Raw genomic sequence first — 13,546 nt, 5'->3', positions numbered from 1 at the left:
AGAAATACCGTTGTAAGGTCTAGAAAATTCGAACTACGTACCTGACTGCATGCAATATATGGTTTTACTAAAATATGTGTTTAATTATTTTAAAGTTTTAAATGCATGATTATTGCATGTATATGTGTTTTATTTCATGGTTTATTAAGGCTTCATGTATTAGGGCTTTTAGTAGTATTTCACGCTCGAACGAGAAACAGAGACCGGGGATAATTGAGGAAAAATATTTTTTAAATAAATTTTTTTAATTATTTTGTAAATGGTGTAATTAAGTGAGATTTTCGAAAATGGATCTTGGTGGGATATTTTTACTCGCCGGGTCATATTGTAATCCGACACGCAAAATTTTGGCTAGTTGGAGGACTTTTGAGAGTTCATACTACATTTTCAAAAACTTACCTAAACGAAATATTTTATGAGTGTGTAAAATGGGTCTATTTTAAAATATTTTGGGCATAAACTTCTACTCCTCCTAATTATTTTAATTAAGGGCGCATTAGCACTCAATATTTTAATTAAACCTACCCCAAAAACCATATTCCCACCCTCACCTCTCTCGGCCACCCCTCCCCATTTTCCCAGCAGCCTCCATGAGTTCCAGCAGTAGGAGTGATCGGATTCCTCAAGAATTTACTTAAGAAACGTTGTCACGTCTCTCCGGTGTCCATCTCTCGCCTCGCTTTCATTATTTTTCGAGCGTTTAATCGCAAAGGCACGACCGATACCTCTATTTTCTCGTCTTTCACACCATAACACAATTTTTGATTGAACGTGCATGTTTTATTATCGTTCTAATGTTTTATGTGAGTTTTGAATGCATGTTCGTAGAGGAAATGATTTGTATGAATTGATTCTAACGTTTTTGTCTCTTGGTTGAAGAGGCTGACTCGATGTGGAGGTAGGGGACTCAAACACGTCTGAATTATAGTGTTTAGTTGTTAGGATCAGACCGTGAGTCGGTTTGGTGATGGTACGATCAGGTGTCCTCGATTTAGGGCTTGGGACAGCTAGGTTGTGCGAAGGGCTGAGGGCAACATGCATGGGGATAGGGACCACGACTAGGTCGATCCAAGAGGGTCTTAAGGTGGGCTAGGAAGGGTGGGTTCGAGCATGGTCCGGGCTAGTTGAACATGGGGTAGAGGTTGGCTTCAAATGTTGTTTAGGATTTTTGATCTGTAGGGCCAACGCCGCGGCGCCGCAACACCTGATCTTCGTGGCTGGGAGTGCTGCAGCGCTGATGCCGGGCGCTTAGGCGCTAATCAAGAACCGCAGCGCCACAGTGTCAGCGCCTAGGCGCAAGCCCATTGTAGATGGGGTAGTTGTTTTAGCGCTTATGACTCGTTTGGGTGTTGATATGTCGATATGAGTGAGGTTATTGACAGTTAAATTAGATCATACAGAGTTTGATTAGGAGTCTTCGAACTATGGTTTAGGTTTGATTGAGTTCGGGTTAAAACCGGGTTTTCGGTCCAAGTTTTAAAAAGAATTATAGAAATTGATGCATGCGCTCGAGCTTACATCTAGGAAATGGTTATAAATGTGTTTTGAGGTGTTTTAATAAGTTTGGTTGGCTTCAGGTCGAAAAGTAAAACGGTCAATTAGGGTTTCCCGGGGCAAACTTGTCATTTTTTACTCGGGTCAAGTTAGCAGTCATGGCAGCACCCTAAACACTAAAGTTGCATGTTTAAAAATGTATATGTTATTACAAGCATGAATTTTTATTAATATACAAAATATACGTTGCATGCTTGATTTTAAAGAAATTTACGTATATGCATGATTTTATAAGTGATGAATACAATGACATGTTTTTGAAGGATGAGAGTTGGTTGTGACTAACACAAAAACGAACATGTAAGGCCAAGGCTCAGTGGATGGGTAATACTCTCGCTGATGTCCCCGCCATCGGGTACCGCGGTTATACGTAGATGGATCCATCGACTAGAGCAGATACGAAAGTCACAACTAATGATCTAAATTCAAATAAAGAAAATAAACACGTATATGTTGATATGATGAGATATGTTATGGAAACATTATGCTTGGACATTGTATGTTTAAGTTCATACTTTTAAAATCATGAAATGTATTTTAATTACAGTACTTTTCATTGTTGTATGTTATGTATATATACTTGCTATAACGATTCAGGTGTATTGAGTCCTTAGACTCACTAGGTGTGAATGATGCAGGTGAGCACGATGAGTTTGAGACTGGAGGCGCCCAACACTGAGTAGGCGAAGCTGGGAGTGCGCACGATGACCCGAGGACCTTGCATATTTCCGCACTATATGTTTATGGGTCATGGATGAACACTGTTTTTTTTTTTTACATTTTATATCTTTTTATATGTTGATGACACGACAAGCTTTGATTGTTGCGTTTGAGTTCTTTTCAAATAGTAGTCTATGAATTTAATTATATTTAGGATTTATTTAACTGCTGTTATTTTTATTCAGTGATTGAATAAATTTTTAATACGCATAGTAGACTGTTTTCATTCGCATGTATGTGTAAGAACATTTTCAAAATTAGCTTGCAAAAAAAATAAAAATTCTAGCACTATTTTAGTAGCACGAGTCGTTTCAACTGTCATATTTTTAAATGATGGTGGAAAATCGGGGATGGACATTTGATGCTTTTCATTCTACCTTATCCATATATTTATGAAGGCATGTTAAGTTGATTATCACAACTATTGATAAAATTAGACTATTATGCAAATCATTGTTTGTATTACAGTGAAATTCAAAATGTTATGCAACAAAATCCGAGTCGAAAGTTCGTCATTGTAACCATGAAGCCAATCATGTTACTTTTATTATTTTTCTAATTTCTCTATTATTATATTTATATCATGATTAATATTAAAAATATACTATTTAACAAAATTATACGTATTCGTATAATGCTAGTGAACAAAATTATAATTACATTAACATAATATAAATAATACCAATAAATATTAATAAATTACTTAAATTACCTTCTCAAACGTGGTTATACGGAATTTGTAATAAAATGAACGGACGATGTTAATATCTGAAATAAATAACAAACATTAACAGAAATATTACACAAAACAAAATATTACTTCTTAAGGCAATGGTTATAAATGTGTTTTTGAGGTGTTTTACGTATATGAATGATTTTATAAGTGATGAATACAATGACATGTTTTTGAAGGATGTGAGTTGGTTGTGACTAACACGAACACGAACATGCAAGGCCAAGGCTCAGTGGATGGGTAATATTGTCTTCGATGTCCCCGTCGCCGGATACCGCGGTTATACCTAGATGGATCCATCGACTAGAGCTGATACGAAATTCACAACTAATGATCTGAATTCAAATAAATAAAATGAACACATATATGTTGATATGACGAGATATGTTATGGACACGTTATGCTTGGACATGCTATGTTTAAGTTCATACTTTTAAGATCACTAGCAAGAAGCACGTGCGATGCACGTAAATATTAATTATTTAATAAAAATTAAAATTTGATTTTTTAACAAATAATTTGAATCATTTTTTTATTTATATTGGTTTAATATTTTGTCATATTAGACGAATAAATTAATTGAAAACTTATATACCTTACATTCAAAATTGTTTCTCAAATTAAAATTCAAACCGTTGATTTTATGTTATATAATAAATTATAATGAGTATAATATATATAACAAATTGAACTGAAACAAATTTTGAAAAAATATATATCTAAGCACCACGTATAAGGAATAATAACCTAAAAATCAACCAAATTAAGGATTTTATAAATGCATAAATCATAATTTATATAAGTGAAGCACACTAAGGACAAATAATTATCGATTTAAAATATTTGTGACTAACTTATCAAAATATATCAAAACTAATGAAATAATAATATTGATAATAAAATATAACATATAATATTCAATTTAAATATTATTTAACCTCCTACATAACTTTTTTACATTTTGCTTTAGAATTATATATCATAGATAAATTAATTTTCATATACATTAGTTAACGAATATTTTTAAAAAAGTATATACTTTATATTTTTCATTAAGCCATCGATTACAAATTATATATATATATTATGTATTTGTATGTGTTTAGTGATTGTATATTGTTGGGATCAAGAAATAATTTAGATGAGGTGGATAAACTCTTTAAAAAATATTTGCTTCTAAAATTTGTTTTCAATCATTCTTAGGCGGCTGAAAGATTTTCTCAAACGGTTAGAAATATGAACCACGTGAAAAGTGTGGAAGACGGTTCAATATTTCTAATGATATTTTCAACCTGTTGGCAATCTAAACAACAAGATATAGTTTGAAATGTAAAAACTTGTGAAAAGTAAATACAAGGGAATTTTATGGATGTTCGGATAAAAACACTCATACTTCATTCTTTCTTCCTCTGTAGGAATGATTTCACTAAAGACTTTGTCTGATATATAATTTTTTTTAAAAAAAATGCTACTAAAATATTGAAATTTTTTATTACAGTTAATTCTCTTAATTTTTCTATCTGATTCATATTTTATGATATTATTAGTATATTAACATTCTTAATTAGTGATATAAACTCTACTAAAAAATTTATTAAATTCTTTACTTTCAATTCTTAGTTAAAACAACATAAAATATATTTGTATTAAATTTCATATTATTATATTATTATATACTTATCATGTTATTATACTATTGCGTATATAATTATTTTGTTCTTATATCTTCTTGTGATACTATAACGATAGTTTATTACTTAATTAGAAACTACACTAAAACATAATTACAAAATTGCATTAAAATCATAAAATAACTTGTAGAAAGAAAATTAAAAGGATAAATTAATATTTAAAGTTAGTATAAAGATGGATTATTTGAGAAAATTAATATAGGAGTTACATTTTATTCTCGAAATGATATAAATTATTACAATCAATGTATATTATAGTGATAATTCATTAGCATTTGTCAGACTATTAATTATATATTCGGTGGAATAAATAAAAAATTTTGATATTTCATTTTTACACTTACAACAATTAGAAATTTACAAATACATCTTTATTGAATCTTTGGATTTGTATTGATGAGGATGTCATTTTTATCTTTTGACAATTGAAAAACATGACCAGTTATCTACACTTTTGTAGGTATATAGATAAAAAATATATTTTTATTATCAAACATTTATTCATTTTTAATGCATAGATTTTCCAAAATATGTGTAGAAAATTTCCATGCAATTAATCTAAAAACACACAATTTAGGCGGATAGTAGAAAATTTGTTATTCTTTTTACACTTTTATAAGTATAATAGTAAAATCACAATGCAAAAACTTTGCTCATGATCCATACTTTTATAGGTATATAGATAGATATAGATTTATAGGTATATAGATACATTACAATAAGGCTCTAAATGTCAATTAATTATTAGTAATGGTGAGTCATTTATATATGTCCTATTATTTTTATCTTTATATTACAATAATAATAAGTTTTATTTTGTTCAAGTTTGCACGAAGGGTATTTTTATTAATGCACAATCGGAAAACAGTTTCTGATATAAATCCTCGTACGAATGAGAAGCAAACACGATTAATTAGAATCGCGCCCTCAATTCAATAACGAACAAGGATCGATTAGGTTGTCCCGATCTTTTGAAACAAGCAACGATTTGTGATATTTACCTCTAAGCGATTAACATTTAGCAACAAATATCAACGATAATAACAATCGAATTTCATACGAACATTCAAAGAACTCGTTTTGACAATCCGTGCGAAAACAATTGACAAACGCCACAAAGATGCAATCTTTGATAAGTTTGATTTTGTGAAGAACAAAGCAAAATGCCTTGCAAATTTGAGAGAAATCCTCAAGATATTTGATATATGTCTGAATTATCTCGTTCATGGTCTACTACAAGGCTTAAATAATCAACAAAAACCATAAAAAGTAGTGTAAAAAGTCATAAAGAAAGTTGTGAACAATTTCTACACGGCAGGGCGCGCGGCTGCGCATGATCTCGCGCGGTGGCGCGCTATATACTGCATTCCCCAGCCTGGTGCACGCGGCAGCGCCGAATCACGCGCGGCGGCGCGCGGTCGCTTCGGTTCATGCGCGCATGCGTCGCTTCTGGCGCGGTTGCGCGCGTGCTGCTGTCCTCATAGTCTTTTATCACTTGAATGACATTCCAAACACTTCCATTATTGTGTCTATGTTCCCCAAGCTCCTCTAATTTAGACACCAATTTGTTGAACTTCCTTGGTAGCTCACCATGAATCCTTGAAGTGCTTCTTTAAACTTCTTTCTACGTCCCCTCGTTATAGGTCCTTCGTTATATTCTTTGTTGAACTCCACCACTTGCTTGAATATGCTTGATTCATCATCTTTAATCACAATTAAGCTTGAAAGTCCGAGGCAACAACGTATCTTAAATCTCCTTTCAACCATTAGCACGTAACACCCGGTCAGATTCGTATCATACTCCCCTTCTTCAAAAAGATTTGTCCTCAAATCTTGTCTACCTACGCAAAAACGAAGCAAGTTAGTAATAACAAAATTTATATGACCAACATGCTTACCTTCAGGTTCAAGTTTGTAGGTGCTATTGCCCACGTGCTCCTTCAATGCTTTGAGCCCTAACTCCATGGTTGCCTTCACTGTCAATGTAACAACCTCAACATACACCAATTGACGAGTGACACCAAATGATAAGATATCATTAACTATTACAAAGATCAGATTTCTCCCCTTCTTAGACCTAGTCAACACCAAAATAATATCCATACACGTGTATGACCATAGCTCACTAGAAATAAGAAATAATTGATGCAACATATAAGAATCTAGGTTAGATGCCCTTTCCCCATATCCAATGCACCCTTCACTACACCTCTTAACATACATCTTCATATGCAACCAACACATATAATCATGCATTTTATCAAAGATAAAGACACCACTATATGCATCACCACCACGTAACTCATGCAATGAATTTAGAATAAACAATTTATCCTCCTTAAAATTGTATTCATTATGATCATAAAAATTCTTACGTGCAATGCATGTTTCACAATTCCACTCAATATACCTCCTCATATGCAACCATAGTAAAAATTCATGCCTCATATCTATGGCTCTAGTTACTTCATGGCTACCAATTAAACACATGTCATGTGCCTCAATATCAAGCAACAACTCATGCAATGGATGTAGGATGAAAAATTTATTTTCTTTAAATAGGTATTCATCATGAATAAAGAAATAATCATGTTCATCCTTGCACATCTCAAAACCATCAAACAAGCATAAATCATGCAAATAGAACACCCTAAATATACTATCCATGTAATCTTCACAACCATCACCAATCAAATATAAATAATGGAAATAGGACATGTCACATGTACTATCAATGCAATATCTTATCTTATCACAAAATCTAAGTCTAATGTATATAAACCCTTGTAGTAAACAAACCCCATCAACTTTGTAAATCGTGAGACGTTCAAAATTCAGAGTAGGTACATGCAATTCATCCATGGTCTCAAATTCATAACAATCAAGGAATAAGGATAAATTTATATCCGGCCCCTTAACCACCAACTTTGCAACTCGCTCTACACATTCTTGAAAACAAAACGACACAAAATTAAGGTAAGGAAGCAAATCATACCTCCCAGTCGTTGCAGTGGTAACTACCCTTACCTCACGGTGATTTCTCTTGACATCATATGGATCATCCCATTGCATTCTCACAGCAATAACACTGTCTCGCCTCCTCATCATGACTTCATCATATTCCTGCAAAGATGAAGTAACAATGCTCGGGATTGAACCGACTATTTCATCACAATGAGAATAAACCACTTTGTACAAAGGTACATGAAATGGTTTATGCAATAATAAATAACTCTCAACCTCACTCTTTTCATTCTTTTAGGCCTTTAATTCAATTTTCTTTTCTTTATCTTTGGCCTCTTTTTCTTTTTCATCTTTTCTCTCTTTCTTATTTTCTATGGCCATCTCACTCTTTTGTTCACTCTTTCTTTCGGCCATTTCACATTTTTTTTTCACTCAATTCGTGAATAAATTTCAATTGATCCTCAAGGACATTTGGATTCAATTGAACCAATGAAACAATTAGTACATCAAGAAATTTATGTATGATAATCTCTCCTTGCCTAATCTCTTCCTCCAAAAGAGACAAATTAAGCATTTCTTCTCCACCTAATGATTCATTCTCAGTTGTATATCGTTCAACAACATTCAACTCACCAACTAGCGGAATACAACCATCATCAACTCTATTAACCACAACCTCAAATTCAGATCCTTCTACAACCTCGACTTCATATCCCAGTTCACCAACAATCTCAACCTCCACTTGAGATTTAAGCTCAACCACAACATCAACCTCCATTTGAGATTTAAGATCAACTGGCGATTTTATTATGGTCTCCTCATCACGTGGACATTGACTGATATCATGCCCGACCTCAAAACACCAACAACATATAACATCACAAGTACTAGAAATTGAATTTTTACTTGTACCTTGATATTCATATTTTGTAGTTTCACGTCCCGACTGCTCCATTGGACTATCAATGATTTTCTCTCCCCGGTTGCTATACCCACTACTCTCCTCACATCCCCTATCATCATCACGATGCAAATACAACGATCTATTCCCTCCAAATCTTCTACGTCGCCTATCCTCATCATATTGCCTATCATGTATTTCATCTTCTTCACACCTCCTATATTTTTTTCGTAGAGGTTTAAACTCCTTCTCCCATATTCTATCCAACCCTCTCAACATTGTTTGAAATTGACGATCGTCAACCATTATACCTGCAAGAAAAGGTTAGTAGAAAATAATAAAGAATAATTTTTCTCACCACGAATCCTCGCTGGTCACTCCAATGAAAATTCACTCGACTCTCCCTTTTTTTTCTCTCTTTTTTTCGTCACTACAAAATACTCACCGGTCAATCCAAAGAAATAACGCTCGCACTCAGGTGTTTTCACTCGAATTTGATAGTTCTCTCTAAAATGTGCTCAAGCTTTGTACTTGTATATCAAACTAACAAGATTCAACTCGTGGACACTCGCAACTGTCTCACTTGGACTGCGCAAAACAAAGAACACTAGAATAACGCAGACCTTACAACAATACAAAGGATAACACAGATTTGAAAACAGAAACGAAAGTATAACACAGATCTGAAAAAAGAATAAAATTTTAGAAAGATCTGAAAATAAAATCGAAAGGATAACACAGATCTGAGAACAAAACAAAATTTTAGACATATCTGAAAATAGCAACGAAAGGATAACAGATCTGAGAACAGAACGAAATTTTAAATAGATCTGAAAATAGCAACGATAACTTACTTGAATCAAAGAGAACCAAAAGCTCTGATACCAAATGATATGAATCCTCGTACGAATAAGAAGCAAACACGATTAATTAGAATCGCGCCCTCAATTCAATAACGAACAAGGATCGATTAGGTTGTCCCGATCTTTTGAAACAAGCAACGATTTGTGATATTCACCTCTAACCGATTAACACTTAGCAACAAATATCAACGATAATAACAATCGAATTTCATACGAACCTTCAAAGAACTCGTTTTGACAATCCGTGCGAAAACAATTGACAAACGCCACAAAGATGCAATCTTTGATAAGTTTGATTTTGTGAAGAACAAAGCAAAATGCCTTGCAAATTTGAGAGAAATCCTCAAGATATTTGATATATGTCTGAATTATCTCGTTCATGGTCTATTACAAGGCTTAAATAATCAACAAAAACCATAAAAAGTAGTGTAAAAAGTCATAAAGAAAGTTGTGAACAATTTCTACACGGCAAGGCGCACGGCTGCGCATGATCTCGCGCGGTGGCGCTCTATATACTGCATTCCCCAGCCTGGTGCGCGCGGCAGCGCCGAATCACGCACGGTGGCGCGCGTGGGGCTCGCGGCCGCGCCGGTTCATGCGCACATGCGCGCGCGGCTGCGCCGATTCTGGCGCGAGTGCGCGCGTGCTGCTGTCCTCATGGTCTTTTATAACTTGAATGACATTCCAAACACTTCCATTATTGTGTCCATGTTCCCCAAGCTCCTCTAATTTAGACACCCCATTTGTTGAACTTCCTTGGTAGCTCACCATGAATCCTTGAAGTGCTTCTTTAAACTTCTTGCTACGTCCCCTCGTTATAGGTCCTTCGTTGTATTCTTTGTTGAACTCCACCATTTGCTTGAATATGCTTGATTCATCATCTTTAATCACAATCAAGCTTGAAAGTCCGAGGCAACAACGCATCTTAAATCTCCTTTCAACCATTAGCACGTAACACCCGGTCAGATTCGTATCAGTTTCAATTATACACACTTTTATAGATATATAGATATAGATATAGATTACAAAATTATAATAAAATCATTGGAAAAAATGTAGAGAGAAAAGTAAAAAGATAAAATATTTAAATGTAGTATAAAGATGTGTTATTTGATAAAAATTAATATAAGAGTTACATTCTATTATTGAAGTGTGTATAAAAGGTTAATTTTGTCATTGCACAATTGGAAAACAATGTCATTTATCCACACTTTTATATGTATATATAGAAATATATAGATAAAATGTATTTAATTACAGTACTTTTCACTGTTGCATGTTATGTATATGTACTTGTTATAACGATTCATGTGTGTTGAGTCTTTAGAATCACTAGGTGTGAATGATGCAGGTGAGCACGATGAGTTTGAGACTAGAGGTGCTGAACACAGAGTAGGCGGAGCTGGGAGTGCGCACGATGGCCCGAGGACTTTGCATATTTCCGCACTATATGTTTATGGGATGAACATTGTTTTTTTATGCTTTTTATATCTTTTTATACGTTGATGATACGATAGGCTTTGATTGCTGCGTTTGAGTTCTTCTCAAACAGTAGTATAGGAATATGATGATATTTAATATTTATTTAACTGCAGTTATTTTTATTCAATAATCGAATAATTTTTTAATAAGCAAGGTGGACTGTTTTCATTCGCATACATGTGTATGAGCATTTTCATAATTAACTTGAATTTTTTTCCCTAGCAGTATTTTAGTAGCACGAGTCATTTCAACCGTCATATTTTTAAACGATGGTGGCAAGTCGGGGATGGACATTTGATGCTTTTCATTCTACCTTATCCATAGTTATGTAGGCATGTTATGTTGATTATCACAACTATTTATAAAATTAGACTATTCTGCAAATCATTGTTTATAAAGCATGTTATGTTGATTATCACAACAATTTATAAAATTAGACTATTCTGCAAATCATTGTTTATATTACACTGAAATTCAAAATGTTATGTAACAAACTCCGAGTCAAAAGTTCGTCATTGTAACCATGAAGCCAATCATGTTGCTGACATCTCCTGGTGACTGGCCACCCTTGAGCAAGGAACTAATTTTGAGTTGGTCATATATGATATTTTATAGGTTTGATACAAATTGAAAAAATGGACTCATAAGACGATAAAATGTGATTTTTTTTATTAATACGCTTTTTTGTAAAACAATACATGTGTAAAAGAGAATATAATTAAAAGATCAAACAATCAAATAATATAGAACACATTCAAAACTTGTGTAATATAATGAAATAAATTTTACAATTTTGTTTAAATAATCACTTAAATATTATATGAACTACAGTTTTTGGCCGCACAAATATTGATAAAATTTTCATGCTCTACATGTTCAAATATTTTTTCTCAATCGATAACATAGCAAATCCGTTCAATCTTTCACGTGACATAGTTGATTGGAGACATTCTTATATTATCCTCAATTTGAATACACTTTTTTCTTTGGATGGAATTGTAACGGGTATTCATAATAAAATTCCACAAGTAACATATATAACATAATGTACATCAATTTATTTTAGATAATTAAGCACTTACTTGGATAACAACCATCCATTTTCTACCATTTTTTAAAAACCCAACTTTTATGAAATTTACTTTGGCTTTCCCATTCTCAAGACAATTAAACAACAAGCCAAGCTATCCTCCATTGCACGTGATTTACGAGTTAAGGAGAAAAATTAACAGTATGTATCACTTGAGAAGATATCACATATAATTTTCCATGAGACGTATTAACCCGATATAATTTTCCATGAGACGTATTAACCTGATTCATACTAAAGTGGAATACAATACTTTCATTATAAAAATTAAATTTTTTAAATGAAATGGATCGAGTTGTAGATCAAGCTCACACAATTGACCTATAAGACCGTTTCACGTAAGTTTTTGTGAATTAATATATATTGTCGAAATAAACAATGAAAAGTTATTTTAAAGAAAAAAAGTAAAAAGCACATGATCCATCCTCGTATCTTACAAAACTCAAGGGCTTTTTTTAAAAAAATAATATTAATTTTAAAACTATTTAGCAAAATATTGCGAAGGTGTGAGTCTTGTAAAAATAATGCAATCCGTAGAAAATTTACAGGATTCTTAATTTTTTTTTTAAAAAATAAAGGAAACAAAGGCGTAGAATCCGTGACAGACTGTCATTGATTCTGAATCCGTGACACGCATTCACGGGTTCTAGGAATCCGTGACTACCATCATTTAAATTGTGAGCAATTCTTCCGACTTCTTTATGCAATTCCTCCGACTTCTTTGCATTTCCTCGACTTCTTTGCGGAAAATACTTGAAGGCTGTTAAGAAATTCTTGTTTCCGGTTGTGTTCCGACTACGCAAAAATAATAACCTTGAAATATTTTCAAAAAGCACATAATTATATTCATTATTTTTTTATATCTCCATTATTATATCTATATGTGATTAATAAATAATACAAATAAAATATTAATAAATCGATTAAATTAACTTCTCAAACACGGTTATATGGAATTTGTAATAAAATCAACGGACGATATTAATATCTGAAATAAATGAAAAACATTAATAGAAATTTACACAAAACAAAATATTATTTCTTAATATATAATTATAATATTATCGACGAAATTAAACATTACCTCTTCACACCTCTTCGAATGAAATGAATGACAAAATCAACAAATAATATTAATACAAGGCCGAAGGAGAAAAGAAGGATTTTACGCAAATGAATCGGAGGAAAGAAACATTTTGCGAGAATGAACCAGAGAAAGGAAGCATTTTGGGCAGATGAAACGGAGAAAATGCGCGCAATTTAAAGAGGAAGAGTGACGGATTCCCTAGAATCCGTGACAGACTCTTTTTCTTCATTTTTTAAAAAAATTTAAAATCCACTATAAATTTCTATGGATTGCAATATTTTTGCAAATATCTAATTTTTACAATATTTTACTAAATACTTTTTTTAATTAATATTACTTTTTAAAAAACCTCAAAACTCGAACTCAAGACTAAACACAAGTCAAATTGGGAATCCGTGACAGGCTGTCATGGATTTAAAATCCGCTATAAATTTTTACGGATTGCACTATTTTTACAAACA

Source organism: Primulina tabacum, unplaced genomic scaffold (assembly GCF_025594145.1).
Source record: "Primulina tabacum isolate GXHZ01 unplaced genomic scaffold, ASM2559414v2 Contig332, whole genome shotgun sequence".
Lineage (NCBI taxonomy): Eukaryota > Viridiplantae > Streptophyta > Magnoliopsida > Lamiales > Gesneriaceae > Primulina > Primulina tabacum.
Note: the sequence above shows the minus strand (reverse complement) of the source record.